The sequence below is a fragment of the Palaemon carinicauda genome, chromosome 40 (assembly GCF_036898095.1).
Source record: "Palaemon carinicauda isolate YSFRI2023 chromosome 40, ASM3689809v2, whole genome shotgun sequence".
NCBI lineage: Eukaryota > Metazoa > Arthropoda > Malacostraca > Decapoda > Palaemonidae > Palaemon > Palaemon carinicauda.
Window position 1 is genome coordinate 56,907,830 of NC_090764.1, and position 14,381 is coordinate 56,922,210.

Genomic DNA, 14,381 nt, shown 5'->3' on the forward strand with positions numbered 1-14,381 from the left:
CAATTCGTTGAGTTGATATTTAGATAAGTGTGTTTAAGTAAAATTCGTAGCCAATACTTTCTTACTGTAAGGGGTGTATCTAGTTTTACTTACTTCATAAGACTTGGATAGAGAAAATTTTAATTTATTTTCTACACCCCTATAAATGGCTTCAACTATTAAGAATGAACGTGGCAACGATATTTTAGTTGATGATCTGCAATACATGATCATGGAAATGGATACAATGGCGACAAATCCGTAATTTACTGGGAGTGTACACAGAGGGAAAAAATCCTGTAAAGCTCGATTACAGACAAAATAAAAAGATAAAAACTATGAGTTGATAAAGACCTGCAACGAACATAATCATGCAGACTCTAAAAGTACAGTTGATGCTAAAAATGCTGTTGGAAAGCTAAAAGAAGATGTTGCCTCGAGAAATTTATCTACAAGAGAGGTAGTTTCAAGCAGCTGGTCACCGTTGGATGCTTACACACGAGCTGAAGTACAAAACGTCCAAGATCTAAGTAGAAATATTTGTCGATGGAGGCAGCAGAACTTCAGTACTCCTGCAATCCCTAGGGAAAGGTCAGGGTTTGCATTCCACCAGAATTTCAACATTTTTCATCAGGGGAAAAGTTTCTACAGTATGATTCGAGAGCTGATGACTATAATCGCATCTTGATATTTGCTACTGAAGTAGGGTTTGAACATTAAAGGAGGTACAGAAACTCGGCCGTTGAAGGAACCTTTAAGGTATCACTAGCAATTTTCTATCAACTTTTTACCATCCATGTCCAAGTAGAGAAGTGTAGTTTTTCTCATATTTTTGCCCTTCTTCCAAATAAAACAGAGGAAACTTATAAAATGCTTTAAAAAAAATCCAAGACTTCCTGCAACAAAATTCATGAACTATAATGAGTGACTTTGAAAAAGGGTAATTTAACACAATTAAGGGGACCGCCCGCCATGTCCGCCATTTTTTTTTTAATGATCCAAAATACATCATTTCTATATATGATTTAGATATATATGATACCTTCATCATATAAAAATTTCAAATCATTTGATCAAAAACATTTTTGATTTATTAGCAAAAATCATGATGTAAAAATAAATATTTAGGTACATTTTCCCCACTAATACGACACCAATTGTATTGAATCTTATACCATAAAAACTACTTTATAAACCGAACAATTCTGTTAGACGGAATTTATATTTTCCTTTTTTTTTTTTTAAAGAAAATAATCGTGAAAAAAGGTAAAAATAAAATAAAAATTCCATCTCACAAAATTGTGGGATTTTTATTCCTCTTTTCAATGATATCTATCTCTCTAATATCGAACAACAAATAAGTGAGAAAAATGTACCTAAGTGTGAATAAGTATGTTTTTGAGTTATGAGCTCCCAAAGATTTGCAACAAATTTTCGCTTCTTTTCGTAAAGAAATCAAGATAACATTATTATGATAAATTTTTTGTTTATTCCTATATAAACGCACCCTAAACGAGGTATCTGAACACTCAGTTTACTATTACTATCTTACAAGTTGCCAGCGATCTCTCATTGTTGACAGTGTTTTAGTTAGCATGTTTCAGCTTTGTACTCTTATTCATGTTTCACTCTCTTCTTGGTTCTTTTTTCTTGTTTTCTGCTTACTTTGTATTCTCTCTATGACCTTGGGTAACATTGGCCTTGCTATAAAGCTCCCGAGGACGTTGTGAAAACCCAAAGTACATGCGAACTTCAAGTAAACAAACACATGCAATATAACTTCTATACGTCTTTGGAAACACTGGCTGATGTTCTCGTAGGTGGTAGTTTTCATTCACCTACCCTCTACCAATGCCTTCCATTTCTGCCAGAAGTACAAGATTTTGAGATACGAGAGAGAGAGAGAGAGAGAGAGAGAGAGAGAGAGAGAGAGAGAGAGAGAGAGAGAGAGAGAGAGAGAGAGATTGAACATTGGTATTATAGTATTTGTATAAATGGCAGTTTAAAATAATTCAAGAGAGAGAGAGAGAGAGAGAGAGAGAGAGAGAGAGAGAGAGAGAGAGAGAGAGAGAGAGAGAGAGAGAGATGAAAAAATAAACACAAATACGATTCTGTCCAACTCAGTCATGCAGACGACGCAGTAAGGATGACGTCATTATTTAAAGACCACTATATCTTCATTTGGGAAAATAATTGACTATTTGTTTTTTCTATGGCCTTAGGTAACATTGGCCTTGCTATAAAGTTCCTGAGGACGTTGTAAAAACACAATGTACTTACGAACTTCAAGTAAACAAACACATGCATTATAACTTCTATATGTCTTTGGGAACTCTGGCTGCTGTTCTGGTAGGAGTAGATTTCGTTCAACTATGCTCTACCAATGCCTTCCATTTCTGCCAGACGTACAAGATTTTGAAACATAAGCGAAAAAATTGCTATAAATATGCAAAAATAAACACGCAAAGATGATTCTGTCAAACTCAGTCATGCCATGAAGATGACACAGTAAGGATGACTTCATCATTTAAAGACTGCTATATCTTCGTTATTTGTAAAAATAATTATCTGAAACTTCTGGAGAGCATGTATGGTATGTTTACGCATACATCGAAGCAATAAAACATTTTCTATTTCTGAAAGCTTGTATGTCAAAACACCATGGCGGACGGTCCCCTTAAATGTACTTTTCCTGACACTGATGTGAGTGGATGTTTCTTCCACTTCTGCCAGGCGAATTACAGGAAAATTGTTGATTTAGGGTTCAAAGTTCGATACCACAATGATACAAAATTTTGTCTCAAGATACGCTATCTCTCTGCACTTGCATTTTTACCAGTTGAAGATGTGCCTACAGGTTTTGAGGAACTTTCGGAGGATGAGGATATCCCTTCAGAATTTCTCTCGTATTTTGAGGTAAATTACATTGGATTCATCAGAGAAAGAGGTGGAAATCGCAGAAGCGCTAGTCCATTATTTCAATTTCTAATTGGAATATGAACCTAAGAACTCAACGGTCTATGCCTCGAACAAACAAATCTCGAAGGATTTCACAGTGCGCTATCAAATAATGCTCAACAACCCTAACCTATGGAAACTCACAGATCGTCTCATGGAGGAGGAAGTTTTGTCCCAAACAAACGTGCTTCAGATGTTAAGAGGAGATGAGAGGTCTACTACCACTAAGTATAAGAACATAAACAAACGATTACAGCAGATAGTCACATGCTATAATTATGACGATAAAATTACTTTTCTGGTCTCCACTTGTGCCGCTCCGTGAAATGCTCCTTTTGCATCATTTCTAAGGTATATAACTGCTATGAATTACCAGAGAAAAAAGTTGCATAGGAATGCCAGGGTTGAACCCAGCTCGCTCACTTAAATAAGGTGTCGGTATAATACTGGGGCGTGATAAATCACAACCAGAGGTCTCGCACCATTTAGATATCTCCTCTTCAATATCCCTGTTACAACGAGGTGCCGTTCAACACCCACCACTGAATGCTACTACCACCATCTCAACCCACGCCAACTACGTCACTCCTTTTTCATAGCATCACCGCGTCTGTTTGTTATGATTTTTTGGCTGTGTTTTTCGGTGTTTTCTCCTGCTCTAGTGCGAGATGTCGGATTCCCAAGCTTCCTCATCCAAGTTAAGTACTAGATCTATGAATTTTGAGCTTATGGAGGTAGCATTGCCCTTATTTTTACTTTTAATAGAGTTTTCGTTTTTCTCAGTTCCGATGACCCCGCTCCGTGGTGGCCATGTTGGCTTGCTACCTCCTTTGCTCATTCTTAACACCTTGCAATTAGTCTTCTATACTAATTGTTTTTCATTTTGAACCTGTTGCTGGAGCTTATTACCGATTAACACTTTGCTATTCTGATATTATGTTACGTATCATAGCCTTTGAACTCAGGTTTGGCTTGCTTGCTACCCTTCGAGGAGCGTATCTAGAAGGTTTTATTACCGTGTTATGGTGTTTTTTATTCAAGTTTTTATTTCATATTACCACCTAGTTAAGATTGACGCCTTTAGTTCGAGTGGGACTCTCGCTTGACAGTTTTTATTCTAGTTTTGTTATCCTACCGATCGGCATCTACCCGATCTATTAGTTGTGTTGGCCCCCCTGTCCAGCTCGGTACCTACCCACGCTGGAGGGCTCGGCTTTGTTATTCATTCTTTCCCTGCCATTTCCCCTGCGTCCCTCTCTTACTATATATATTTAGCTTGTGCATGCCTTATACCTAGTTCGTCATGTTACATTATTTTACTTTATTTTAATTATCCGTATATGATCATTCCGTTTTGTTATCTCGTGGTTTGTTTGGACAGGTTGGTACGCCTGTCCTTCCTCCATCCACGCGATCGCCTCGAGCCACCATTGGCTAGTTCTCGCTGACTCCTCCCCCTCCCCCTCTTAGTGTATGGCACCCCATACCCTTATCCCCCTCCAGGGATACCTCACGTCTCGCAGAGACTTCGTTGTCAGCTGTTTTGTCTTACTGGTCGAGTTTATACCCTCCCTCTATTGGTGTATGGCCCCCCATACCCTTATCCCCCTCCAGGTATACCTCACGTCTCGCAGAGACGTTGGAGTCAAGTTGTTTTGCCTTACGGGTCGAGTCCTCTTGTTCCCCAGCCTCCCTCTCCCCTCCCCTACTCATCCCTCCCCCGGGATACCTACTGACTCCTTCCCTCCGTCTGAGTCGAGAACAGCTGTCGAGGTTATAGTCTAGTACGCTCACTTCATGCCTTGTCGTAGCCCTTTTCCCCCCGCCGCTCTGATTGGCCATCGGTCGGCTGGAGGGATTTCGGTTGCGTTTCGGGTTTTCTTCAGCGTGATCCCCCTCGTTACATACCGTATCCCAACTATTATGTAGACTTTTTTGTTAGTGGGGAAATCGCGTTAGAGCTTTTATTTATTGGTTTTTCTTATATTTATTGTCTCTGTTCGTTAAGGTCCTTGTGGCTGGCGGGGAGCCATTGGCTCCTCCCTCCCTCCCTTTTCGACTCCCTACCCCGGTAGGCTGGTTGTGACCCCCGGGTCCACCTCAGTTGTCTCCCCGGAGCCAATGGAATAAGCATGTCACTACTATTTTAATCTTATTCTATACTTCCCCGGTACCGACGGGATAGTATATCTCCCCCTTTGTGACAATACTCTTATTGAATGATCATACGAATTATGGATTTGTTTTAACTATTATTAATTACTACCTATGCTAAGTTTTTTCCACCGCGATTACTATACCGGTTCAGATTGTTATTCTTAGTATTTATCCCGGTTCTATGCCGGTTTAATTTTAGTACCCGGAGCACCCGGGTTCCCCTTGGGATTCTAACCTACTAAGGGATACTTATGTATCTTTATTATTACAGGTGGTCCGCTGTCAGATGACAGCCTGTGCGGCCGTGCTTCAACAAGCGTGCGGCCACGATGTGTGCAGATCGCATGCTCACTGCGCTGTCCAAGTGGATGATCTGATCGTCTGGCATCCAGACAACCGCGTGGTCTGCTACGGGCTTGTTTCCACGCTTACCTCGGATTCGGTAAGTGTCCCTGTCGTTACTATCTAGATTTACTTCGGATTTAATCTCTGGATTTTCCTTATCCCCATTGTAATCTATGATCGAATTAAAACATTTAATCTCGGTCTACATGTTGTTACACTTCCTTTGCCGAAGTCACTTGGCTCTTAGTAACGATTTATTCTCTTTCAGAGCTCTCAGCCTTCTAAGACTTCTGCCTTGGCGACCCTTAAGGTCTGGGTCGGCGGGTTCGCCCGCAACGTCAAGGCGAAGAAACCCTACGTCTTGTCCGAGGAAATGTGTGCCCTGATATACCCTAACGCTAAGAACTTGGCTGCGGTCCCCAAGGATGTGGCGGACCCCATCATTACGAAGATCACCGAGGCCCTGCTCTTGTCTGAGGACCACGAAGTGGTGGGAGAAGCGATTGTGGAGGACGTCGCGGCTATCAACCTCAACATTAAACCTATGGCTCTCGACGAGCCGGAGCTAGGTTGGGAGGTAGGTGAGTCCCGGGCTAAGATTCCTCTCCTTAGCCCGACTTTTTCTACCTCTTCTGCTAATTCTTCCCTTCAGGGGTTCTCAAGGAAGCGCGAGGCTGATATCAGGCCACGTCCTGTTGTCCCTAAGGTTAAGTCTCTCCGGAGACCCTTATTGAAGACCCGCAAGTATTCCAAATCCCCTAAACCTGTAAAATCTTCGTCTGCCAGAGTCCCCAAAGACTAAGCTGTAGCTTCATCTTCCTCTCATGGGTCGAGAGTGAAAACAGGCTCAAAAACTAAGACCACGGAGGCTTCCTTCGATCCGGAAGCCTTTTCGAGCCGGTTATTGGACCAAATTGATTCCCTAATGACGTCCCTCAGTGAGAGGGTACAAAACCAGAAGAGTCTCGTTGAGGGCCTCATGCGTTCGGGACTGCCGCAACAACAACATGTTATCCTGGATGCCTCTAAGCTCCCGGAGTTCGTCAAGAGCAACCCGTGGAGAATGGCCTTGCACTCCCCTTTCAAGGATGGTATGCTAACCATCGAGGGATGTGGCACCCGGCCTATTGAAGATTTTGAGTTCTACCCGCCGGGTCTCCAGTTCCCCTTCCCCGGTTTTGCTCGTCTAACAGAGGAGGCTCTGGTGCGATTGGATAAAGTTCCTAAGGAGACCATGATCTACCCGAAGGAATAGGCTCAGTCCACCTGAGTCCGGACCCTAAACGAATGGGAGTGTGTTAACACCATGCTCACACCCCATAAAAGCTCCTACACGATGTTCGTAGTAGACAAGCAAACCCCCACTCCATGTGTTACAAAGATGATGGACCTTGCCACTCAAGCCATTAACGAGGACAAGCCGTTACCACAACTGCGGGAAACGGACCCGACTTCCCTCCTGTTCCCGGGAGACCACAAGTGCTGGACCAATGCCCCAGCCACGTTCACAGCGGGTAAGCTAAGAGCTGACTGTGCTTCCACACAGTTTAGCGAATAACTTCCCAGGCTTCCTAAGTCCCTGATACGTCTCGAGTTTGAAGCTCGGGCCCGGTTGAGCAGATCTATCAACTCAGCTACAATGGCTGAAATGACCTCTCTCATGTACGAAGAAGAACCCCTCTTTAAGGTCCTGACAAAGTCATTGCTTCAGACCTTGCTGTCTGATGCCTATGACTTCCTTGCTGCCAGACGTCGTTGCCGTAAACACGTCCTGTCTGAGGCCACTATCAGACATGAGCCTAACAAGCTCATTAAAGCCCCAGTCTGGGGCCCTGACTTATTCCTGGAGGATCTCGTCAATAACGTCCTCAGCGAGGCTGCCAGAGTAAATCAGAGCCTCAAGGTTCGGTGGGGCCTAGTCCCCAAACGCAAGTTCGAGCCTGCCAGCAACCAATCTCGAGGTAGGAAGAGGCTGAGACCCTTCCAATCCTTCCAAAACCAGCAGTCGCAACAGCTAGTTCAGACTATCCCGGTAATACCCTCCACTTCAAAAGGACAACCTCAACAGCAATATGTGTTGGTTCCTCAGGGTCAGGTAGCAACTACTTCTTATGCTACTTCCCCTGCCTTTAACCCCAACTATGAAACCCAGGGTGAGTTCCAGGGTTACCAACGCGCCAGAGGCTCTGGTGCGAGAGGGACTTTTCGCAACAGAGGTAGCGGAAGGACCCTTTCTCGAGGCCAAGGATGCCGAGGAGGTAAATCCGCAGGTAATCAACGAGAACTCTCGGGTAGGAGGAAGACTCTACACCTTTCAAAACCGTTGGACGTTCAGCAATTGGGCTTTCAGCATAATTTCCAAAGGTCTGGTGTGGAGTTGGAAAGAAGGGCCCCCTCCACCAACCAGTTTCCATTAATTTCCAACGGAGGAGCTAGTCTTATATATAAACGATCTATTACAAAAGAATGCAATCAAAGAGGTAAAACACTTGAAATTTCAAGGTCGCTTGTTCAGCGTGCCAAAGAAAGACTCAGACAAGCGAAGAGTAATCCTGGACCTGTCTCATCTGAATTCTTACATTCGATGCGTCAAGTTCCACATGCTAACCGTCTCCCAGGAGCGGACCTTACTTCCCCGTGGGGCCGTCACCACCTCTATAGATCTTACAGATGCTTACTACCACGTTCCGATAGCAAGGCATTTTCGTCCGTTTCTAGGCTTCAAACTAGGCAACCAAGCTTATGCATTCAAAGTAATGCCATTCGGACTCAACATAGCACCCAGGATATTCACCAAACTGGCAGAGACGGTAATCCAAGAATTACGAACCCAAGGAATTCAAATAGTAGCTTACCTAGACGACTGGCTCATTTGGTCAAACAGCGTCGAGAACTGCCTCACGGCAACAAAGAGTGATAAAATTCCTACAACAGTTGGGGTTCCAGATCAACTTCGAGAAATCTCACTAAGTCCCGAAGACCAAGTTACAATGGCTGGGATTACAATGGGATCTGCATTCTCACACGCTACGTCTCCCAACAGCCAAGAGGACAGAAATTGCAAAGAACACAAGACGTTTTCTCAAGGACAAACTGACGTCCAGGAGAAATCAAGAGAGAATCCTGGGTGCCCTCCAGTTTGCCTCGGTAACAGATATAGTACTGAAGGCCAGACTGAAAGATATCAACAGAGTATGGCGCTCCAGGGCAAACGAGAAATATCGAGACAAAAGAGCTCGACTTCCACCAATCCTGAGGAAAAGACTTCAGCCATGGTCAAAGGTAAAAAATCTGGCAAAATCTGTTCCTTTACAATATCCACCTCCAAAACTGGTCATTCACACAGACACCTCCTTAACAGGCTGGGGGGGGGGGGGGGGGTACTCCCAGTACAGTTAAGTCCAAGGACTATGGTCGACAGTATTCCACCAACTCCATATCAATGTCTTAGAGGTCATGGCGGTATTCCTAACCCTAAAACGACTGGCTCCAGCCAGGAACCAACATATCAGATTGGTTCTAGACAGCGAAGTCATAGTCCACTGCATAAACAGAGGGGGTTCCAAGTCAAGTCACATCAACCATGTGATGTTAGCAATATTTTCCATGGCAGCATCAAATCAGTGGCATCTGTCAGCAGTCCATCTGGCGGGAGTACGAAATGTAGTGGCGGACTCACTTTCGAGGACGACTCCGCTGGAGTCGGAGTGGTCACTGGACTCTGTTTGCAACAGAGTCCAACCACAAACTAGAGTGCTACGTAGCCCCCAACCTGGACCCTCGGGCTTACGCCGCAGACGCAATGTCATTGGACTGGAACACTTGGGAGAGAATTTATTTATTCCCACCAATAAATCTGTTGATGAAAGTGTTAGACAAACTCGGAACTTTCAAGGCCAGGGTTGCTCTAGTAGCCCCCAACTGGCCCAAGAGCAACTGATTTCCCCTGCTGGTGGAACTGGGTCTCCACCCTCAACAGATACCCAATCCAATACTAACACAAGTAGTACAAACTCGCAATGTGTTAGCTTCCTCAAAAAATAAGTGCCCTAACTTTATGGACTTCATGAAATTTGCAGCTCAGAGAGGTACAGATATTGATCCTCAAAATACCCTATTTTTAGAATCAGATAAAAGGGAATCCACCCTTCGACAGTATGATTCGGCTGTTAAGAAACTTGCAAAGTTTTTAAGGGACTCAAAGGTGCAGATGATGACTATGAATCTGACAGTAACCTTCTTTAGAATTCTATTTGAATCAGGCCTAGCGGCCAGTACTATTACTACAATTAAATCAGCCTTGAAAAAGATTTTCCATATTGGTTTTAATATTGACCTTACAGATTCATACTTCTCATCAATCCCGAGAGCCTGCACCAGATTGAAACCATCAACTCGCCCTAGCTCAGTTTCCTGGTTTCTGAATGATGTCCTTAAGTTGGCTTCTGATACTCTTAACGAGTCTTGTAATTACATTCCATTATTAAGGAAAACTTTGTTCCTCATGAGCCTAGCTTCTGGCGCCAGAATTTCAGAACTTTCAGCATTGACTAGAGATCCAGGTCATATTGAATTTCTCTCATCAGGAGAAGTCCTACTTTCCCCTGACAAAAGGTTCTTAGCGAAAAATGAGGACCCCCAGAACAGATGGTCTCCCTGGAAGATTGTTCCACTTCCTCAGGATCCATCTTTATGTCCAGTAAACACTCTGAAAGCCTATTTAAATAGAACTTCCATTAAGTCCTCAGGGCCCTTATTTATTAGAGAAAATGGAGGAACCATTACCATGAAAGGAATCAGACAGCAAATTCTGTATTTCATTAAACAGGCTAACCCTGAATCATTCCCTCACATTCATGATATACGAGCCGTAGCTACATCTATTAATTACTTTCACCACATGAACTTTGATGAACTTACGAAATATACAGGCTGGAAGTCTCCAACAGTTTTTAAACACCACTACTTAAAACCTTTGGAAGCCCTAAAATTTGCTACAGTGGCAGCAGGGAATGTGGTTCCTCCTGAAAGTAATGATTCATAATCAGGTCTTACTCTATCCTCTTCCTTCTACCTGCCTTACTTATTGTTCCTACTTTAGTTTTGGTTTTGTTTTACACCTGAGATGCACCCTTAAGGTGCACTCTTATTTTATCATGTCTGTAAATAGCCTTACTCTCCCACGAGTTGAATTTTGTTTGTTTTTCCCTTCAGGATCGTAAATTACAATTTGATCTCACATCTTATTTTTGTACATTACATTTTCCTTGTCCTTCCATAGTTTGGAAGTTTTTTTATGTATTTGCTACTTATCCCTCTATCCTTCCTCATAAGGAATGGTTCAATCACTGGGTTTCAGTACCCCTATTTACTTTTGTATTAAAACCATGTTTTTTGATATTTTGTCTTTAATTTACTTTCCCCTCAGGTGTTAGTTCCAAGTTTTGGGACCATTTCTCTTGCACTATTTCACGGAGCGGCACAGGTGGAGCCCAGAAAAGGGATTTTGACGAAGGAAAAATCTATTTCTGGGCAAGAGACCTGTGCCACCCAGTGAACCCTCCCTCTACTTCCCTCCCAGTATAGGACCAAACTTGGGTGCTATGAGGAGTGACGTAGTTGGCGTGGGTTGAGATGGTGGTAGTAGCATTCAGTGGTGGGTGTTGAACGGCACCTCGTTGTAACGGGGATATTGAAGAGATATCTAAATGGTGCGAGACCTCTGGTTGTGATTTATCACGCCACAGTATTATACCGACATCAAAAATTTTAAGTAATTTTTATTTTTCCTAACATACTTACCGAGAACTACTTTCTTAGGAGTTACCTGTAATCTCCTCTCAACTGACCAGAGTTTTGTGTAGTATACCCTGTACGTGTTGCTAACTTCCTTAACCTTAATTGGTGGGGCAAGGATACAACTTAAAAAGTAGGTTCTCAATGTCTATTAGAGTAAATACAAAAGATACGTGGGACACGAGGAAAGATAACTTATCAGCTAAGGGGACGAAGACGAACAGACTGCATCATGGCAACACAACAGATAAGGGTTGCCAATGCTGACTCAATGTTGCCATATCATATCAATAACATTACAGGAGTTAATCTAATGATATGCAACATCTGAAATAATGGTTGAAAGTACATAATACAGTTAATAGTATGTACAATAATGGTAATCATGATAATGCAGTAAATGATACATACAATAATAATAATCATGACAATACTGGTACATGTGAAATGTGTCTTTTCATGTACCTACACCTCCCTCCCCCTCACGCTCGTAGTGCATTCTCGAGCGGACTCCTTTTCTATGAGTCTTTGGGAACGACGTGGATTCACAGGAGGAATGGTGACTAAGGACTCTCTTTCTAGGTCCTGGCAAGGGGCCACTGGGACAGGGAGAGAGGGGTCACTAATAGTGGGTGGCACTGGACGAAGAAATCGGCGATTACGCCACCACACACGACCATTAGGGAGACGAATTTGATAGTCTCTTGACTTTCCATGGCCCATGACGATGCCAACTTTGTCCCAACGATGAGAGGTCGGGTCTTGAATCCGAACTTGCTGTCCGACGCTCAACTTGGGCAGGGAGTGGGCATGGTGGTCATACTGGGTCTTTACCTGCTCGTAGTGGGCAGCAGCACGGCGGTCACAGTCTTCAGTCTTGACCTGCCACTCCTTGGAGAATGCATTTAGATGGGCAGGAATACATGACCTGAGAGGAAGCCATACAGGATCTGGGCAGGGGAGCGTCCTGTAAAGTTAGGAGTATTCCTGAGTTCCAGCAATCCACGGTCAAAATCTTCATTATCGATGTTGCCAGACGGGGCTGTTTTCAGTATGAGGTGCTTAATTGACTTCACAGCGGCTTCGGCATGACCATTCGATTGTGGGTAGTGGGGTGAGGTTACCATGTGTCGAACTCCCCATCTCTTCATGAAATCCTTGAACTCTGCGCTGGTGAATTGTGGCCCTCCATCTGTCCTAAGGCGAAGAGGAACACCCACTTCACGGAAGTAGCGGCAGAAGATCCTGATGGTATTAGATGCGGTAGTATCACCTTTGCAGGGGGCGACAACAGGACATCCTGATAAGCGATCGACGACGACTAGGAAAGACTTCCCTGCAACAACAAAGAAGTCAGCTGAAACTGACTCAAAGGGTCTTGTTGGATTGTCGTCATTCAGTAGAGGTTCCTGCTGCTGAGATGGCTGCAATGTCTGACATGCCTCACAAGCTCCGACTGTATTGGCGATGTCAGAATCGATACCGGGCCAGAAAACAGACTGCCTTGCCCTGCGCTTGGTTGCTTCCACACCCCTGTGGCTGTCATGCAAGTGGGACAAGGTGCGGCGACGAAGGGCGGCAGGAACTACAACTCTTGCTCCATACAGGACGAGGTCACCATCGGCGTAGAGATCTGCACGTAGTTTCTAATATGGGAGTAAAGAATTGTGTAAGTCATATCTGTTGCGAGGGAATCCTGATGTGACACAATTGAGTAGACGCGTATACGAAGGATCTGTTCTCGCTGCGTCACGAAGATCCTGAAGTATTCGGTCGGCATCCTGAGCTGAAGACTCGTCTGAGAGAGTAACGGTGTTCATGGCTATAACAGTCCGAAGATGAGCAGCAGAAGAAGCACCAGAGATTTCGTCCTCCTGTGTGGGGTGGCTGACTGGGGCTCGAGACAATGCATCTGGAACACAGAGCAACTTCCCAGCACGCCACACAGCTGTAAAGATGTAGGGCGAGATCTTCTCCTTGAGGCGCTGGAGACGAGAGTTCTCGATGGCATCCAGTGTATAACTGTTCAGAATAGGGATGAGGGGTCGGTGATCTGTCATCAAAGTAAAGTGCTGTAGGCCAGCTAGGTATAGCCTACACTTTGACATTGCCCAGACAACAGCTAGCATCTCGAGCTCAATGGTAGCATAACGTGTCTCTGCATCGGCGAGAAAACGAGAACCACACTGAACCAGACGCAGGTGTCCATTGCCATGGTCCTGCAGGAGAGCATATCCAATGCCATTGAGGCGTGAAGCGTCCGTCTGAAGAACAACGGGTAGGTCTGGGTCAAAGAGGGCGAGAACTGGTGGACTGGTGAGGGCTAACTTGACGCGTTGAAAGGCTTCATCATGGTCAGAAGTCCAGACAAATGTTCTCTTGGGACTCATCAGGGGGCGTAGAGGTTGGGCTGCAACGGAGATGTCAGGCGTAAACTCTGCTAACTGGTTGACCAATCCCATGAACGATCTGAGGTCCGTCAGGTTAGCAGGGGTCGGAAAATCCTTGATCACACTGACTTTCTGGTGGTCAGCCGAGATGCCGTCTCCTGAGAGCGTGTATCCGCAGAAGTTCACAGAGGGGGCAGCGACCACAAATTTGTCCTTATTGAGTGTGATCCCAAACTTCCGGCACCTGGTGAGCACTTCGTGGATACGTTGAAGGTGGGTAACATAGTCTTCGTCGTAGAGAAGGAGGTCGTCTATCACCTTAACATAGTTTTGGACACCTTGAAGGACCATATCACCTCACAGGCAGAAGGCATCTCCAGTAGCTGTGAAGCCCATCGGTCCTCTGCAATGTATGAACCGACCATATGGCGTAATAAAGGTGGTTAAGTGACGATCCTCTTCAGCCAGTTCCATCTGCCAGTACCCGTAAAGAGCATAAGCTGTGGTGAAGAAACGAGACTTCCGGTCCACACTATGAATAGCCGTGTAGGGTGTGGGTGAAGGGTGGGCTGGACAAGAAGCTTGGCTGTTCAGCTTTGTTAGATCGACGGTGATACGTACACCTGTTCCATTCTTGGCGACGACGACAAGAGGGTGGCACCAAACTGAAGGGTCATCACCAGCTGGTTTGATTATCCCTTGGGCCACCATAGAATCAAGCTCTTCTTTGACTTGGTCCTTGAAAGCAAATGGAAT

At 44.5% G+C, this 14,381-nt stretch overlaps 1 protein-coding gene across 6 annotated transcripts in view; it reads right to left on the reverse strand.

Annotated features, from left to right (window-relative positions):
* The window catches only part of lost (methenyltetrahydrofolate synthase domain-containing protein lost), a 362,666-nt gene that overhangs the window by 98,268 nt on the left and 250,017 nt on the right, over positions 1-14,381 (reverse strand). The window lies entirely within an intron of this gene.